Here is a 21363-nt window from a genome sequence, read left to right as displayed (position 1 = left end):
CGCATTATGCTCATTTTCATTTTGGAAGACTTTATAATTTACAAGTGTATAATCCAGTCTGAGCCAGCCTAAATAAAAAACAATCCAAACTCAATATTTTAACATTAAAAACAAATTATTAATAACACTTCCTCAGGCAAGCGACTTTTGCTTTTCAATTACAAATTTACAAAGCTCCAACCTTCAAAATAACGAACTGAATGCAATTACATTCCAATGTTTATAATTATACCTGCTTTTGTCAATTAAAAACCAACATGAAAAAAACTCCCCTTGAAATCCATTAAACTCATACAGTCTTCCATCTGGTATGCTCTGTCTATTAAAGTATTGATCACAGGACATGTACATTGTTGACAAAGCCCACTGATTAACGATGATTTATAACCCCCCACCACTTCAACATGGGTGTAAAATCCAGATAAAAATGCTGGTTGCTTGTCAATTCATTATGCTGACAAAGTTTTCATGAAGTGGGTGCAGACTTTGGCAGTCAAATACAAGGACAAACTTTATTGACCTGAAGTTAGGTCGAAAACACTTTAAATACTTCAACTGATGTCAAGTACAAACTTAAACCATTGTTTTCCTCCTTTTCACATTGTTCAATACAATTTCAAAATCTAGAAAGTGGTCTAGTCTTCATTTAATATGTATTGAAGATGCAACGGAAATCACAGGAACAGCCCATGAGCAGCTAATGCATTTACACTGGCCTTGTGCTAAACAAGGCCAAACAAACAAAGAGCAACACACAGCTTCACAAGACAACAAACCTTTGACCTTCACCGTGAGAGAGACACACATCTTCATAAGACAACAAACCTTTGACCTTCACAGTTAGAGAGACACACATCTTCATAAGACAACAAACCTTTGACCTTCACAGTGAGAGAAACACATAGCTTCATAAGACAACAAACCTTTGACCTTCACCGTGAGAGAGACACATAGCTTCATAAGACAAAAAACCTTTGACCTTCACCCTGAGAGAGACACATAGCTACATAAGACAACAAACCTTTGACCTTCACCGTGAGAGAGACACACAGCTTTATAAGACAACAAACCTTTGACCTTCACAGTGAGAGACACACAGCTTCATAAGACAAAAAACCTTTGACCTTCACCGTAAGAGAGACACACAGCTACATAAGACAACAAACCTTTGACCTTCACCGTGAGAGAGACACACAGCTTCATAAGACAACAAACCTTTGACCTTCACAGTGAGAGAGACACACAGCTTCATAAGACAAAAAACCTTTGACCTTCACAGTGAGAGACACACATAGCTTCACAAGACAACAAACCTTTGACCTTCACAGTGAGAGAGACACACAGCTTCACAAGACAAAAAACCTTTGACCTTCACAGTGAGAGACACACAGCTTCATAAGACAACAAACCTTTGACCTTTTCAGTGAGAGTCGCACAGCTTCATAAGCCACCAAACCTTTGACCTTCACAGTGAGAGAGACACAATTTCACAAGACAACAAACTGTTTACCAAACTGTTGACTTTCACATTGACACAGGCACACAACTTCACAAGACAACAAACCTACGACCATCACAGTGACAGGGGCACACAACTTTACAAGACAGTTACCTTTGACCTTCACATAAGTCAGACACATAACTTCATAAGACAGCAAACTCTTAAACTATCTGTGAGAGAGACACACAACTTTACAAGACAACAAACCTATGACCTTTACTGTTTACAGTAAGCCTTTTTCAACTCTCAGTTGATGAATTTTGTCTGAGCAGAATACAAAAAGTAGACAAAAAATAAAAATGTAGAAGATAAGGCACGGTTTCCTGGAAATTGACATGTACCTGCATTCAACATAAAGACATAAGTTACAATTATCCAGGGAAACATAACAATTACTTACATCATAATGAAAAGACAACAGTATTACATCAACACCAGAACTTCTGTTCCTGTAGGTAGGTCATATCACTTACTTCTGAGAGAAATAATTAAAAACAGGGCAAGGTAACTCTGAAAAAGCTGGGAGGTTATTATATAATCCACAATACACCAAAGACTCGAATTCTGTAAATATTTAAAAACAAAATATCGAAGCTGCAAGCCAATATTGAGAGTGGAATGCAGTGTGCGGAAACTAAAAATTTGGCATTATTTTGTTTGCAGGCTTTAAAAATTGTTAAACATTATTTGCCACACAAGACTGGGGTAAAAATTGAAGCAGTCGTCAGTATGCACAGGGGAGAGGCGTTACACCCCCAACCATTAAACTGCCTGGTAAGCAGCCAGCCCCACCCACTTACCTCACAAAAAAAATAGCAGTGTATACATATACATTATTGTATCAAATATTGATTGGACAAGAGGCCAGTCTATAGCTACCTTTCGCCAGGTGAGGTGATTAAAATGCAATTTGGTAAGACCTCTAGTTAAAATGAAGACCCCCTCCCCTGAAAAATATGTACATTATGATAAATGTTCTGGGTTTTTTGGAAATTTACTGCAATTTATTAATATCCCAAAATATGTAAGCCTTTTCCTGGGAAAATCTTAATAAAATGTATAGGCTTTTTTTATGCACAACTCTCGACTTTAACAAAGTTCAGCGAAAAACACTTCTTCAAATTTGAAATCTTGAACAACAAGAGGCCAACAAATAATTATGACAAAATGAAAAGATTTTTAAGTTACTTCATATTCCATTACAATTGAGGTAACTCCTTAGACATTTATGGCAATCTGACCTTCATATCTGTTAAACAATATTGTTCAAGTTAAAAATCAGAGCAAACCTGAGGCATACATAGAAAAAAATAACAACATTGTTACAATAATTAACAGAGTATATAATACACCCATGAATGCAAGACTTGCCTGCCTGGTATCTTGGAATGTTTTCACCAGCTGGCCCAAGATGCCTACCTTTCCATGTAGAAGATCAATGTTAGGATTAGCATGTGAACTATGCTGATATAAGCAAGATATGGTGTTAGCCAGGCTGATATGTTGATAGGCAATGGCTCCATCAGAAATGCCTGTACTACACATTATTGAGTTATATTGTTCTACCAGTTGGTCAAGCCTCCAGAATCTGGCATTTAATAGTTCAATTCTCACACAAAAATGAAGAGCAGTTTCCCATCATCAGGATTCCTAGAAGTGATTCTTTCACTGATGCAAAAGGTTTTATTTATGAAAAATACCCCAGGTCAAATTAAAGGGTTACAAAGCCTTTCCCTAGAAAATTAATAGCTGGACTTGTTCAAAACTTGAGTATTTACACAGCCGGGCATGGGACAATTTCACTTCAAAGAAGTTATATATTAATACCCCACCTCTTTCAGACTATTTTGACTGGTAACTGGTTTTTTTCATGTGTTTTCTTCTCATGAAGTGCATCGGTCAAAATAAGCACAAGCCCAAAGTATTGCACTGGTAAAATCTTAATACTTTCCACTTTCCATCCCAGGCTTGACCAATTCTTGATTTTAAATAGCCAGGCTTGTTGATTTTCTTATTGCAAGCACTGCTTGTTCATCCAAATGTCTTATTTAAATGAGTGCAGTGGTCGAAATAAGCACAATCCCAAAAGCCCATTTCTGGTAAAATACTTTCAAAACTTGCTTAAATTGAAATGTATTAAGCAGGGCTTTATGTGCCAAGCACTAGAAGAATGAGAATTCAGGCTCGTAGAAATCTGCCCAAAGTTTAATTTTGATGACGTTGATGAAGAATCAGACAGTCAAATACAATAAGCTAGTTGATTAGACACAGGTCTATTATTTTTTAATAAATATCAATCATGCAGTTCAAATCAAATTTAAATGTTTTAGAAACCAAGCAGTGCATGAACAAATGACTAGAGTATTGTAAACAATTGTATACATGTTGGATTTACAATCTACATCAGGAATTCCGATCAAATTAAAAACTGAATTCAAGATAAAACATCAAACAATGACCTTTACATACCCGACACATTGCACGATATGTCAAGAGGATTCTTTTAAGCTTTAAGAATGTAGAAAAAAATAAGAAAGAGTATTTTAATGGTTAATGTATTAAAACCAACAAGTAAAGAAGATAAATTTGAGGTAACCAGCCATAATCTTTAAGCCTAGCATCGTTATAATGTCACCTCACAGTTGGAATTCCTAGCCTTGTGACTCGCCTGTCAAGATTTAATCATAGCTTCAACAGGGGGCACCATTATGTATCAGTTAATGCTGACTGGGTGCGAAATGGTTGTAGCTTTTTTTTAAAACTATAAGTCAGAGAGTTTATAGCTGTTGAATTAAAAAAGGTTGACTTATTGTTTGTGGTTTGTTTATAACAAACATATCCTAGCCAGGTTACTTAACTAACATACACCTAAATCTTAATATTTTTTGGAGAAATTCACAGACAGGAACTTGGTCCTCCTGTCCTGGATTCCAGCATCAGGGATGTGATTGACCTGGCAGCTGAAGGGCTGATAGGGTATTGGGGGCACCAACTGGGGTCAAAGGGGGTAAAGCACAATGCAGCAGAACAAGCAAAATTGACTTTTTAGAAGCCCTTTTGAGAGCTCTCCTGACGTCAAATTTGAAGCAAATTGGAGTGTCAATGCTTACAACAAATAAAGTAAGAAACAAATGCAGCCAGTTTACTTTTTCTAATCACTTTTACTCTTCTTTTTTCATTTTGATTTATTTTTTGGTTCCTTACAGGAGCCCTTAGATCGGCTGGAAATCCGCAGACAAATCATATCCCTGTGTCTAATGACAGCCAGACAGGCCAGATTGAACAGCTGGGTCAACTACTTAAAAAACAAGTTATATCCCTGTGGCTATACATCTGGAATAAACTGCCAGCTACAATGATGCCACTTACACTCCAAGGATTCCAAGTTGCACTGAGCTTCAATGTAGAACAGAGAGGCCTTCATCTGACAAACATTGGTGTGAGCATCATGCATGTATGAAAAAGTACATAGTTATTAAATGTATTACACTTTTTAATATCAGTATCATTTGGGGTCCGATGGCTGTCAAATCTCTTCAACATGACTACTGACCTTCATTTGGAAGAAGAAAAGTGTGAGATGGACTACATGGATCCCATTAACCTTTTAAAACTGAAAAGAATTTTCAATTTGTCCCATTCATTTTGAAAAACATCTTGGGACATTAAAATCAACAGACTTAAGCCAATGACAAGAAGAAAACTTCATGCAGCCATCAACTAACACTTGCTTAGCTTCGCAGGCACTGTAAGCCTGTGCCTTAACATCATTTCAAAAAATGAAAATGATTTTTGGTCTAGCTTAAAGCCCTTGGCAAGGGGTTATTTTACTGATCAAGATCTAAAGCTTCCTTGCTATTAAATTTTAAGAAAACATTTGTGGTTGACAACTTTATCACCCCAGGATAGATGTTTTATTAAAACATTGTATCATTTACAAATTGTGTACTTTTTGCTTTGACTAAAGATTCAAATTTCCTCATCTTTCTCGTAAACAAAAATATTTCAACACAACAATATCAACTTTTAGAACAGAATGAAATACCATATAAATTTACGCTAGGAATTCAGGTTTGTATCTTTTACATGTGCAATAGAACGTACGAGATGATGTACTATACATATCAATGTTGCACGATGATGTTCGGTTTTATCTCACTGTCATATAATTTGAATCATGCTTTATTCTGACATTAATATCCTTGAAATAAAAAATTGTATGAAGGTTGTCCTGTGGTTGGCTTACTCATCTCTCACCAAGACGACCCCAGTTCGATTCCCAGTATGGGCGCATGTGAGTTTGGTCAGTGGTCACTAAGCAGGACAAGTGGGTTACGTCTCTGGGTACATCGGTTTCCCCCACAACACAAGACCACACCCTCATGCAACATCGTGCCAATGAGAGTGTATTAGTAAAGTTATCATAACTTCCTTCACTATTATGTTAAATAAATAATGTTTCGAGTAAATGAAAAACATAATCAGCTATAAATTTAATAGTCTATATGCATGATAGATGATTCCTTTAAATTGAGTTTTATCAAAGGTGTTACTGACTTACCTGTGTATTGTGACGTTTATCCCACAATTCTTTAACAATAAATCCACAATTTCTCCAAGAATTCAAGAGTACTGTTAGAATTGCACACAGTGAGTGTGTGATAAGGATAAAGATGATTTTTTACAAAAGTTGCAAAAAAAAGCACATTTTAACAACAATGGTTTTGTGTGTTTATATCAGGTATTAAATATTATTATTTTCATAAAACATCCCTTCAATTTAACATACATCAGTTGTTTAATAACAATTCTGTCACAATTAGTCAAAATAGAAAACTTACCAGATGCCTGGCATAAAACTTAAAAGACAAAATAATTTCAATGTTTATTTAAGCTAACTCCTTACTAAAGAAATTCAATAAATTAGTCCAATACAGCTAGACTATTTTTATTTTCCAAACCCATCTATTCACACTGTCACATAAACATTACACAGCAAAGTTTGCCAGATGCATTAAGCGGAAAAATCAAAGAAAAACATCTTCTAAAATGTGACAAAACTAACAATCCAATATTATCATGTCCCGTGCAGTGAACTGGCTAACCTGATGTTCTATCATTCAGAAGACTGTCAACACAAGCCTAAGGTTACATACTGATTAATCGACTGTATAAATTGTTTCCCAATAAACCGCTACAAAATGCAACAAAGATCTATACTTACTCGCTCATTTAATTCAATTTGAAACACAATAAAATTATATTTAAACGATCTTGACCGTTATGCTTCTTTGACCTGAATTGACAGACATTCTTAAGCAGACATATAAATGGTAGACTCAATGTTTTCTTTGAACAAAATTATGCAATAACAATAGCATAGGACCAAATTAATGGTGACACTATTTACCATAAATATTTTAGGTCTGTTCACAATTATTGAGAGGTCCAGTGACAGTTTTCAGAGGATTTTTTCTTTTTTTTAGCTTAATTTTATATTTTAGATTGATTCTGATGGTGGGGCCAATCATTTACTTTTATTTAAATATAAACACAAACATATATAGTTAACTGAAAAGTTATTGATGATTCTTAAGTGATAATGAGATTGCAGAAAATGAAAATGCTGTATAACAGGACAGGAAAATGTACTATGCAGCTTGATATACATGTTTCACAATGAGATGGGTATAATTATGCTTAATTTAAGATGAAGTGTAAACAGATTGTCTTGAACCTTGGCACCCAGGTTTCAGTCAGTGTGTCAAAGATGTTGTATGATATCAGACTCTAGCTGCAGAAGTGATTGGAAATCAATAAGGATCTATGAGATAATATCTCTATGTCTGGCTCTAGATTGATGGTAGAATTAACATGAATCCAAATCCATTGTAACATGAAACATTTTACCGAATTTTCGATACATAGCATGCAGTTATTCTCCCTAGAATATGATTAAATGTATTATTTATTGCCTGCATACTGTAGATCAAATTAATGGACTTGGCATTTTTCCCCGTGTACATTTTGTACACAACAAAGTAATATTTAACAAGAGTCTTTATCCAAAATTTTCCCTGCGTATTATCTAACCTAGCACATTGCAATATCTACAGTAAGATTTGGTAACTTCTAGGACTGGTCGGCATTCCATGTTCAAGACTTGCTCAGAGTAATTGATTATCAATATATACATAGATTTACACATACATATTTTTTGATTATTTAATTATATATGATACAGCTAAGCATTGCAGCCAGAAATATTCCAATACTGATTGATGAGATCAATACAAGATGCATGCTCTCACATTGCAGATAATTACTATGAGAAAACATTTCATTTTATATGCAAGGAACCTGGCCCGAGGCTGTTACTATTGGTAGCAATTAGTTTACAACAACTTTCATTGCTTGTTGACTCCAACATTTTATGCTTACTAAAACTATGTGAGGATTCTTTATATGATTGCATTATTAAAGAGTTAAGATGATAAGGTATTAGAATATTACCAAATTGACATGCTCAGGGTTGTACCCAGGCCATTTTAGCATACTCTTAGTCTTACTGGGCATCCACTTTTCAAAATCTGATATTCCATATACAATCTCTTTGTGTAAATCACTGGTGATGTATTCATTATGAAATTAGAAGTGACTGACTCAAATAAAAAAATCTCTGATTTACAGACCAATCTTGTGAGATCTGTAGTGGACAATCAGCTGCCCAGTAAGCTCAGTACTTATAGCTCTGTGATATCATTTGTGGGTATGACCCCAAACTGCCAGTCTAACTTTCCTTTGGTCATGAGTAAATGAACTAGCTGCAATGGTAGAACAGAGAGAAGTGTCATGTGCATGGATAAGAAGCAGTTGCCAGTAGATAGAACTATGTGCTTGTGAACTGGCAGCTTCGGGTTCAAGCCCTGCACACTTTTCTTCCAAGGCTTACTTTCCTGGTGTCAAGAGCACCTTGATAAACCTTCATGATTAATGAGTTGTATAGTGTTCATGGCTAAAAAATCAGCTGCCCACTTATCTCACTCAAAGAGCTCTGCGCTTATGTTCCAGCAGGAATGGCCCAAGCACTGCCAGGATCATTGTCAGGCATATCAGATACTGTGTTGTCTGATGACAGACAATACATGAACATTGTGTTAAAATGCAGCATTTAAAAAAAGTGAACCATCAAAACAATCGGCAATCTCGTAATGCAACAAATTGTTCGTCAGAGTTCCCAGAATATTACCCCACCCACTAAATACAAACAGAAAAGTCAAAAATTAGTTTACAATACAAGGTAAAATTTTAGGCAAACATAGCTAAGCAGTGGGAAAACACCAATAGTACATGGATAAACTGATCATCCTTAAATAATTCGATCATCAGAAGTAGTAACAACCGTGAAATTGTAGTTGCAAATCGAAAATTAGCCACTTCCTATCAAACTCAGCGCGTGCATAAATTTACACTCGGTGCCTTTCGCCGGTTATCCACTCAACACAGCGTCTAATTAATCACGATTCATGCGTTATTCTCTAATCTGAAAACATTTTTATAGTTATTGGAAATAAAATGAAAGTAAATTACCTGGTATTTAAGTAAAAACCTGCAAACTAGTAATCCAAACGAACCGCAAGTTTGACCCAGTTCTCGAGCACAACTCTATGCAAATGAGATGATACACACTTCCAAAAATAGATAGTCTGGCTGTTCCGCTTTGCGAATTTACAATATAAATATTCGATAAGACTCATTTCGATGTTAAAAAACATGATTCTTTTAATAACATTATGTATTCAACTGTTTAAAAATGTTTTAAAATCAAAATGTTAACATTACTTTTGAGTAATTATAATGCATTCGGTGTACATACAACCTTATTGAATGAATTATCAAAAAGGGGCGCAAGTATGTAAAACGCAGAATGCAGATTAACTAAATTGTCTCCCTTGGTATTTCACATATTGTAAAGGTTATTTAACACTAAATCACGTTTGAATAGCCTCCAGTGCTTAAAACTGTTTTGTTGACAGGCTATTTTCACGCTGTCAGAGCGATGATTGACAACCAAAGCCATTCTGCAGTATATAACCTTAACATTTAGCCATATTTACTTCCAAAAGTAATGAGCAGTACAGTACAGTATAGAAAAAAAGAATCTTTGTGTTAAAACAGATACTTCTTTTACCAAAAAGGCTTTTTATACCCCCACCCCTTTGGATGGAGAACGTAATTTGGTGCAAATATTAAGTGAGAAAAATGTTTTCTTTGCTTATAAAGTGAAATGTTTTCTCATGAATTTATCAGAAAAAATACCGACCCAGACCAGGTACAAACTTTTGCCTGGTAAGTGGACTTTTTTGTCCAGTTAGTGGCGAATAGCACATTTTCCAATCGGCATCTTAATAAGTTTGATAGCATAACTGTAAAGGTAAAAGCGTTATTGAACATATTGTGGATTGAGATGCAATGATTACAAATGAGCGTGTTGATTTTATCCACAAGTTCATGTATGTTCTGCGCAAATTTGGCATTCTGTGCATGCTGTAACTGCTTGCATTTATATTCCTATTTTCTAATCACTTGATTGTGCGCGCCAAGTTCTTAGTCGATTTGTTTGTTCCTTAACCATTGGCGTTGCTACAAATAGGCCTTACAGGCCTGGGCCAATAAAATGATAACTTTAAATAACCCTAATATGCAATAAAAATAACTACTAAGCACTTTGAACAACTCTGAAAATTGTTTTATTTTAACCAAAGCAAGTCTGGTGTTTATTTAAACTACGTGCGGGGTGAACTGCTTGATTGTATTGTAATTATTGCAAATATAATTAAGTGTGTGTAATGCACATATAAAAGTCATAACACTCAAATAGAACCCATGACCGGGCTTACAAGTTTTTAAGGCCTAGCAACGCCCCTATTAACCACCCCTTGTTTGTTGGAAGCACATAGCGCGAATTTTGTTTAGACTGCTCACAATCCACTGTCTCCTTTTAAAAGTAAAAGTGTGTTTAACATCCAAATACCAAGCCCCAATGTAAAAAAAAAATACTCCAGTCACATCTCATTCTCAGTCTCAACTCAATTTCCCACATAAAAGCAGAGTATGATTCAAAATCCTACACGTTTTAATTTGTTTTGTTTTTTCATTTCGATACATTGTTTTATTCATTTGAACAAACAACTTTTGAAAAAGTGTAGTTAAAAAAACCGAATTTCTTACAATTGCCCAATTACTTTTAAATTTATCTGAGATATTTGTATTTTTGTAGATGTTCCATGCTAACTGAAGGCTATTTCTGAAACCAATTACTGTTGGAACACACTTTTTTCTTTTACACAGAAAAATAAATTACTTATATTCTAATAAAAGCATATCAAATTTAAAGTTATTTTTCCCAGAACCTAACAATACAAACATACTGTTTATGACAATACTTGAGTCATTTGTATTCAACTTTTGTAGCATATCCTGCAATACCGGCTGTATTTTATTGCAATCCCAAAATAGATGTAAAAGAGTTTCTTTACAGCATTCACAAAAGGATCAATTATCATTTTCAACCAGCTTCATTTTATGTAATAATGAGTTTGTTGGTAATATTCTATGAAGAACTCTTAATTATAACCATTGAATATAAGAATCTTTTGTACACTTAAATACACAACTATAGACATTTTTCCAATTAATACAGACATTTTCATATTGTAACAGCCATTTGTGTTGACTTGTAGGAATTTCATTATTTTGTAAGATTTTGTAAAGACATTTGTTAACATTTTCTTTTGACAAAATTGGGTTAATAAAAGTGTTCGTACATGGGTTACTACATTCTAAAAAGTTAAAGATATTGAACACAAGATTAGAATGCCTTATATAGGCCTTAATTGCAGAAATTAATCCATTATTGTGTAAAAAGTTGATTTTCTTATCAAGTATTGCTTCAATTTCCAATAGGCTATACATATTTCCATTGGCATCAAAAACATCTTTCACACAACGAAATCCCTTATTGTATAGAGTATGAAAAAATACATAGTTTCCATTAACAAGATTGTGGTTATAAAATGATGGCATATGCATAAATTGATTAACATTGTCTATGCAAAACCTATCTATATATAACATATATGCATTTATTACATCTTTCCAGAATATGTTTGACATCTTTTGACAAATGATTTCACAAAATTTCTTACCACATCCTACACGTTTTTATACATTTTGAAAACGTATGTTCTCCAAGAATGTGTTTATAAACAGATTTTATCAATATTTCAAAGAAAACTAATTCTAAAGCAAAAATTATACTTGAGTAATTGTTAAAAAGCAATGATTTGTACTCAAATACACTTTTGGCTGTAGAATAGTTCCTCTTGGAATCTGACAAAAAGCTTTAATCAAAATATTCTATGGTAGAACGCGCTTTTAAACGCGTGTAGAAACTTTTGATGCTATGTGGTAAAATGAGTTAAAACTGAGATTGAGATTTGACTTAAGTTTGTTCGTGATACTGGCCTCGAGATATTATAATATTGAAATTACTGTAACTGTGCAATTGGCTGCTGGTTTCGACCCTTCGAAGCCACAACCTCCTGTGTGAAATAATCGCGGACGTCATACGTTTTCCACCTGATTTTGTCTAACAGTATACAGTATGTAATTTTGCTGCTCAAATAAAGAATAAGGATAAAAAAATAGTTGAACAATTGAAACTGTGATATATTAAATCATTTAAATTTAATCACAATCATTCAAGCCTGACGGAGAACTCATAAACTCATACTTATTCACGTTCGCTACAAAATAGACTCCAACATTTCCGTTCGATTTTTTTTTAAATACAGTCATTAAAAGAGCTGGTTCACGTATGATAAAATAGCGAAAAAAAAGAAAATTGTCGAAATCTGACATAACTTGGCATCGATGTGTACAATGCATTAAAACTTACTAACTGAAGTACCACATAGTTTACAATTTATTTAAGTTTAGCAGTTATTTCGTATTTTTCCATTAAAAAAGATTACTGGGTATGTATACCAGGTAGAATTCATTCCTTATGCGTGATTGGCTAGTCGGTGTTATCACGTGATATTACCGAGGTAGGTGTATAGCTTAATTAAGTCACCCGATTAGAATATGCCTTTGTAGCTCAGTGAGTAAGACACTGGACTACAACTTTGGCGACGCGGATTCGAACCCGGTCTCCGACACATTTTTTTTTTACATTTTGGTACTTTTTTTACAATTATGATATCAAAGCGTAACACATTCTATTAGATAATTATCCTGAGATTCGTTACAGAAAAAAAATATTTTTTTGGTGCCAATCTGTGACACAGTCCCTTTAAAGCTGCTCTCTCACAGATTGAACGTTTTTACAACTTTTTATTATTTTTTTTGTCTTGGAACGAGCAAGTTTTTACGAAAATCCATGGAAACCAGCTATATAATACTGACGACAAAAAATTAGATCGCAGATTTTTATACTTTTGTTCAAAAAGTGATGTTTAATGTATTTTTCTTAAACCGTTAGTAACGGTTTAAACCATAAAACAAGAAATCTCGAACGGAAATATGAAAATCAACGATTTGTTTTTTTGTCAGCAACCTCAGTATATCATTGGTTTGAAGATATTTACGCAAATGTTTGCTCTTTCCAAGACAAAAAACACACAAAAATACAAGTTATAAAAATCTGTGAGAGTGCAGCTTTAATCCGAAACTGTCACATTTGGATTGTGTGATTCGGCCATAACAACATTATATTTTAATAATGTAATGGCAACATTTGTGGCTTATTTTTTTTTACATATTTACGAATTGCAAAATGTAATCATGAAATAAGAAAAGATGTACCGAGGATGTAGACCGATGTAAAACGCGGAAACAATCCGCGCGTTATACACGAAAAACACTACCCGCGTTAGTGATTTTATTTAAGATATGAAAATTTTAATCTGACATTTACATGATTTAATTTTACCAAGACAAACCCACCCATTTAAAATATTTATTTAAAGTTCTTTCTTTTAATTTCATCGGGTGAAGGCAACATCTGGACTTTACTTCAAGGATTCTGATGATGCTGATGCTGATGATTATGACGACGACGACGGCGGCGACGACGACGACGATAATGATGATGATGATAATGATGATGATGATAATGGTGGTGGTGCTGCTGCTGCTGCTGCTGATGATGATGATGATAATGTTGATGATGATGATGTACAGAATGCTTAAATATTAAAAAAGGTTTTACACTTTACGCCTGTCTAAACAATATTGTTATCTTTGACATCAAGAAAACAGTCTAACAAAAGTAATTTCAAAAATTAGAAACTTGGAAAGAAACCTGGCAAAAAAGTTTAAATATTGAAACACAATGCGGCGGTCCCTATGCTTTTTTAAATAATTGCTATTGTTATGGTAATAAATAAATAGCCTTAACGATTATCAGTTGTATAAGAAAACGGGATATTTTTAAATAAGTTTGAATCAAATTTTTACTGATTTGTGTTTTAGTATTAAGTTTATATTCCAGGGCTTTTTTAATTTTAAAATCACAAAAGCGTCACTGATATAAACATTATCAATGTGCATGAATCTGTTATATCAATACTTTGCTCTATTCAAAAAGAGTCATGAATTGCAAACAGAAAATGTTCTAGATTTTAACATTTTACTTAAGGTAAATGACTTTCGATCACGATTATTTTTCAAAGGCGTGGTAGTCTTATTAGTTTCGCAAAACGATATATACAAGAAGAATATTCATTTCCAAAGCTATCATTTCCGAGCTGTGTAATAATTTTTGGCTCATCCTGGTTTTGTCAAATATGCCGTAGTTTTGTCATATATTTGGTGTCGTCTTCATGGTCATTGACGTCGTCCCTGTCTTGCCAAAAAAGGTTTATATTGATAATATATATTCAGACTGTACGATGTGATATCAGACTAGATGTGATATCAGACTGTTCGATGTGATGTCAGACTGTACGATGTGATGTCTGACTGTACGTTGTGATTTCTGACTGTATGGTGTCATGTCAGACTGTTCGATATGATGTTTGACTGTACGATGTGATATCTGACTGTACGATGTGATGTAAAACTGTACGATGTGATGTCTGAATATACTATATGATATCTGACTGTACGATGTGATATCAGACTGTACGATGTGATGTCTCTGACTGTACTATGTGATATATATGACTGTATGATTTGATATCAAACTGTACGATGTGATATCAGACTGTACGATGAGATGTCAGACCGTACGATGCGATGTCAGACTGTACGATATGATATCAGACGTTACGATGTGAGGTCAGACTTTACGATACGAGGTCAGACCGTACGATGTGAGGTCAGACTGTACGATGTGAGGTCAGACTGAACGATGTGATGTCAGATTGTACAATATGATGTCAGACTGTACGATGTGAGGTCAGACAGAACGATGTAATATCAGACTGTAAGATGTGAGGTCAAGCTATACGATGTGATGTCAGACTGAACAATGTGATATCAGACTGAACGATGTTAGGTCAGACTGAACAATGCGATATTAGACTGAATGATGTGATATCAGACTGCACGATGTGAGGTCAATCTGTACGATTTGAGGTCAGACTGAACGATGTGATATCAGACTGTAAGATGTGTGTTTAGGCTGTACAATATGATGTCAGACTGTACGATGTGAGGTCAGACAGAACGATGTGATGTCAGACTGTACGATGTGAGGTCAGACTGTACGATGTGATGTCAGACTGAACAATGTGATATCAGAATGAACGATGTTAGGTCGGACTGAACGATGTGATATCAGACTGTACGATGTGAGGTCAAGCTGTACGATTTGAGGTCAGACTGAATGATGTGATATCAGACTGTACGATGTGAGGTCAAGCTGAACGATTTGAGGTCAGACTGAACGATGTGATATCAGACTGTAAGATGTGAGTTCAGACTGTACGATGTGATATCATACTGAACGATGTGATATCAGACTGTACGATGTGATATCAGACTGAACGATGTGATATCAGACTGTACGATGTGAGGTCAAGCTGTACGATTTGAGGTCAGACTGAACGATGTGAGGTCAGACTGTAAGATATGAGGTCAAGCTGTACGATAATTTATTTTCAAATTCAATCAAAAGTCACGCATACATTTATATTTGATTTCGCTTTAAATATTGAAATAGCATAATATGCCTTTCATAAACCATACAATAAAAGGTATAAGAAGTGGCGCGTTGTTGCGCGTGACTCATCTTATATTAGGGGTGTAAGATGGGGTTTTCTAGCACTGGTCACATGACCGGAAACACACGTCCGGTATGCAAGAATGTACTATGCGATATATCTGACTGTACGATGTGATATCAAACTGTACGATGTGATGTGATATAAGTCTGTACGATGTGATATCTGACTATACGATGTGATGTCAGACTGTACGATACGATGTCAGACTGTACGATATGATGTCAAACTGTATGGTGTGATGTCTGACTGTATGGTGCGATGTCTGACTGTACAATGCGATGACTGACTGTAGAATGCGATGTCACACTGTATGATGCGATCCCTGACCTTACGGTGTAGTGTCAGATTATACGGTGAGATGTCTGACTGTACGATATAATGTAATATGAGACTGTACGACGTGAGGTCAAGCTGTACGATGTGATGTCAAGCTGTACGATGTGATGTCAAGCTGTACGATGTGAGGTTAAGCTGTACGATGTGATGTCAAGCTGTACGATGTGATGTCAAACTGTACGAGGTGAGGTCAAGCTGTACGATGTGATGTCAAGCTGTACGATGTGATATCAAGCTGTAACGATGTGATGTCAAGCTGTACGATGTGATGTCAAACTGTACGATGTGACATTAGGCTGTACGATGTGATATCTCACTGAACGATGTGATGTCAGACTGTTCGATGCGATGTCTGACTGTACGGTATGATGTCAGACTGTACGATATAATGTCAGACAGTATGATGTGATGTCAGACTGTACGGTGTGATGTCAGACTGTACGATGTGATGTCAAGCTGTACGATGTGATATCTGCCGGTACGATATGATATCACACTGAACGATGTGATGTCAGACTGTTCGATGTGATGTCTGACTGTACGGTATGATGTCAGACTGTATGGTATAATGTCAGACAGTATGGTGTAATGTCAGACTGTACGGTGTGATGTCTGACTGTACGATATAATGTCAGACAGTATGGTGTGATGTGATATCTGACTGTAAGGTATGATGTCAAACTGTACGGTGTGATGTCGGACTGTAAGGTATGATGTCAGACTCTACGATATAATGTCAGATAGTATGGTGTGATGTCAGACTATACGGTGTGATGTCTGACTGTACGATATAATGTCAGACAGTATTGTGTGATGTCAGACTGTACGGTGAGATGTCTGACTGTACGATATAATGTCAGACAGTATGGTGTGATGTCTGACCGTACGATATAATGTCAGACAGTATGGTGTGATATCAGACTGTACGGTGTGATGTCTGACTGTACGATATAATGTCAGACAGTATGGTGTGATGTTAATTCTGACTGTAAGGTATGATATCAGACTGTACGGTGTGATGTCAGACTGTAAGATGTGAGTTCAAGCTATACGATGTGATGTCAGACTGTACGGTGTGATGTCAGACTGTACGATATAATGTCAGACTGTACGGTTTGATGTCAGACTGTCGGTGTTTTGCTGACTATACGGTTTGTTTTCTGACACTACGGTGTTCATTCAGACTGTACATATGTCAGCAACTCCATAACTCTAACTACTTGAGTAATGCCACTGGATCAATTGAGAAAAACAGACACTTTGTACTCGTTAACGGTGCTCGAATTTTAATGGGAAGAGTCAAAACTGCAACTTTTTTGTCCGATAAAGTAGCGACATTGCATATGAAATATGATGATATTATGGTCCAAGTCCAGGTCACCTTAAGATATGTCTTGCGCTACTCACGGGGCAGCATCAAGTAGTCTCAAAGATTATTGGACGAACAGGATGGCTGCAAAAATCGTCGCTTCAACTGCAAAATAAAGGGTATACGCATTGTTGCTGATACTGTATTATCTGTAGAATAGTAAAGAAGTTCACCTGCTATTCGCGTTGCCTCTTCTATTAATCAAAGAGTCATTTCATAAACTATATTGTAGAAGTACTACAAGATTGTGGTAACGCAGACTCGGATGAATTGTCCGCCATAGTTACACCTATATAACCCCTTAAAATTGCACTTGGTTTGGGTGTATTTAACTGATTACTTTTTTATTTTTTAATTTTATCGTATATGGTCATATAGAAATATTATCCCCTAAGAGTTACAGTAAAACAAACCATTGACAGGCGTAGGAGTATTCCATTACCTTAAATCTAATAAAGGACATTTCGTTATTTTTTTCAAGCAATTGTGAATTGAAAACACAAAATAAAATCTTCAAATACCAAATAGGATGATTAAATGAATCACCGGGTCATGTTTGTGGAACGTTTAATATAACCAATAGAATCATGATGTTCTACCTTGTCACGGATGATTAGGTTTAAGACTGTTCAAATAAAGTCAAGAGCTAGAAGTCTTTCACATTGTACTCTTCATATTTAAACAGAATCAAGTATATGGATATAGGGTCATTTTTCTAAGGGGTAGTGTTTTTCACCCATGCCAAGTTTTTGTATTTTATAACATGGACTTGTGACAATGTAACGCCGAAATATACGAAATATGGAACTAAATATTCGGACTAACTTGTTGGTGTTGTGCTTAACAATTCTTGGATTAGGAACTGTTTTTAATACTCAAAATGGTAAGATTGGTGTGATAAAACATTGATGAAATAATAAAGATAAAAATGTTTGACAAGACACTTAAAAAACTTCGTTTCAACTTTTGATCAATCTATGCCATCTATCGCTGTTACTGTTACAGCAGAATTTGCTGTTGCTGCTACGGCGGCAAGTTGTTCTCAACTACAATTGAACTGGAGAATAAAATGTCATTTCACCTTAATTTGAAACTATTGCTTTTTTCTGGTATCAAGTAGCAAGCCACTCAAGCATTCGTAATGAAAACAGCAGCGGCAGCAATACTGGTGCCGCTGGATCAACAACGAATAACTTCGATGGTTTTGCCGATAATTTTCATGAATAATTCTTCTTCTTCTTCTTCTTTTTCTTCTTCTTCTTTTTCTCTTCTTCTTCTTCTTCTTCTTCTTCTTCTTCTTCTTCTTCTTCTTCTTCTTCTCCTTCTTATTTTTCTTCTTCTTCTTCTTCTTCTTCTTCTTCTTCTTTCGTCTTCTTCTTCTTCATCTTCTTCTTCTTCTTCTTCTTCTTCTTCTTCTTCTTCTTCTTCTTCTTCTTCTTCTTCTTCTTATTATTATTATTATCATTATTATTATTATTATTATTATTTGTATTTATTATCATCATAAGATAATTTCTGTGCAATAATGCTGTGCTATATGTTAACCTGTCTGCTATATAACTCGTGTTTCGAGTGGTTAAAGCCTTAATTCAAACAAGCTGGAAATAAATTTTCTTTATAGTGTTCAATTTCACATAGGTCGTGAAACTCCTTAATTATTTGTATAACCTTAATTTCAAGAGCATACGAATAAAGCAATTAGCACTTCACGGAATTTCAAAATGTTTTATTTTTTTTGTGATTTTTTTAAAGAATAACACCAACAACTCCCAACGCCGACTTTTAAAACTCTTCTACCAAATACATTAATGCATTTAATAAATTAAATAATCGTACAACTACTACCCTTAGTCCATGAATATTCTTATTTTTATTAATACATATATCAATAATAGTTTAATATATTGTAAATGACAAATTTCCATAAATTTAATGAACATTAAATTTTCCATTTCAGTTGAAGCAAATGTGTGCAATCAAAAACACGCTCAAACTTTACTTCAAAATTTATCAGGCAGTGTATTTTCATCGTTGATGTCACGTGGTTCATCTTGCGGGTAAGTGTTTTGGTGACATATTGGGCGTCCGCTGGCAAGAAGGCAACCACTCTTGTTGTTTTTTTCGTTTTCATTTCGCGTATTATAGGAGACGACGCTGTTATCCAGATGATTCCAATAAACTACTATTAGTTGGCCTGATAAGTATAATTATAAACGTTTGTACATGCTTAAAAATATTTATTTATTGTACTCAAGATAATGCTATATATCGGATATCGCATAGTGTATGTCCTATGTTTTGTTTTCATAGTTTAATACCATCATTTAACTGGTCCCTTTGTAAAAAAAAACAAAAAAAAACAACATATAATATAGCAGCACAGATTAGATTGGCCAAGCTTGGAATTAGAAAATACAGTTCAGTGACACCAAGAAGATATTGGATACGTATATACATGCACATTGTCGACGTTTTTTAATATTAATTGAAAGACCTCTAAATTGATACACATGCGCAGTTATTCCAGCGACATTTATGTCAAGCATCAACTTATTCTTGTGTTTTAATTAAGTCCCTTGAGAGCAACCCTACATTCTTATACCCTCGATTTCCGATACTCTAAGTACTCAGTCCTTTCGAAGAATCCTTTATCATTTTTAACAGGATAAAGCTAAGCTCATTTTTGTTTGGTAAAAACTTTGAATTTTTAAAGGATTACGAGACCTTCAAAGAAAATTGTTTTATACGAAATTATAATAAACTATGTTTTGTACTGTAAACTTAAGTTCAAGTTAGTAATTTGGCCAGTATATATGGTATTGTTTTGTACTGTAAACTTAGGTTCAAGTTAGTAATTTGGCCAGTATATATGGTATTGTTTTGTACTGTAAACTTAGGTTCAAGTTAGTAATTTGGCCAGTATATATGGTATTGTTTTGTACTGTAAACTTAGGTTCAAGTTAGTAATTTGGCCAGTATATATGGTATTGTTTTGTACTGTAAACTTAAGTTCAAGTTAGTAATTTGGCCAGTATATATGGTATTGTTTTGTACTGTAAACTTAAGTTCAAGTTAGTAATTTGGCCAGTATATATGGTATACATAAAGGCGAGCAAATAGGTTAATGCATTTTTTTCTAATTTTAATGCATTATAGTATTTAACTCATTCGACTTTAATGATCAAAAATCAGTTTATAATTTAGGTAGACCTATAAATGCGTTACTCGTATTCCTATTTCGAGCTATTGAATTCCAAACGGCAATTTACTGATTAAGTACACTGTTCACATATGACCCCAGACCCGGGTGAGTGAGAATAGGGCCCATAAAATAATATTAACTAATGTCTTGAGTCATCGGAGGTTGAGATTCGTGACTCAAAACGTCCAGTTTTAATTGCAGTGTAAAGCTGCTAGTTGTAGAGCTATGCTGGTGAAAATTGCTGTACTAGTATATGTTTTAAATCACACATTGCACAATAATTTATACATATTTTGTCAAACATGATAATGTTCAAGACACTTTTTATCATTTGATTATCCGCTTTTCTGAGTCTGAGTCTCCAGCTCAAATGGGCCATGATGGGCACAGACCGTCCACATTTTTTTACAATCCGACTTTCTATAACCCAGTAAGGATGAGTTAGGTGTTCGACGACTCCAATCAAGGGGGAACGCCCAAAGACACCTTTCGTATATAGTCACTTATCTACAATTACCAAACACATGCAAAATCAATGCTTCCTTTCAACTTAAAGAAATATTCACTCGTTAAACTACCTTAATGATAAAATTGTGGTTTTTCATAAATAAAAATAAAATGTGTTTTTTTCAGCTTATCAGCTGGAATCGGATACTGTAGA

The 21363-nt window shown here is 34.8% G+C and overlaps 1 protein-coding gene across 3 annotated transcripts in view; it reads right to left on the bottom strand.

The window, feature by feature from the left end:
* LOC128210389 (alpha-adducin-like) overlaps positions 1-9199 on the bottom strand; it is a 66747-nt gene extending 57548 nt beyond the window's left edge. The window contains exon 1 of one of the 3 annotated variants that reach the window (XM_052914718.1): positions 9092-9199. The gene's annotated coding sequence lies outside the window, so the exon portion shown is untranslated. Of the gene's footprint in view, positions 1-6062; positions 6220-8903; positions 8980-9091 lie in introns of those variants that run through there. The other 2 variants (XM_052914719.1, XM_052914720.1) reach the window with 2 other exon arrangements.
* Between the last annotated feature and the right edge of the window lie 12164 nt (positions 9200-21363).

This window comes from Mya arenaria, chromosome 12 (assembly GCF_026914265.1).
Source record: "Mya arenaria isolate MELC-2E11 chromosome 12, ASM2691426v1".
NCBI lineage: Eukaryota > Metazoa > Mollusca > Bivalvia > Myida > Myidae > Mya > Mya arenaria.
The sequence above is the reverse complement of the archived record's forward strand: the minus strand, read 5'-3'. Positions and strand labels throughout refer to the sequence as shown.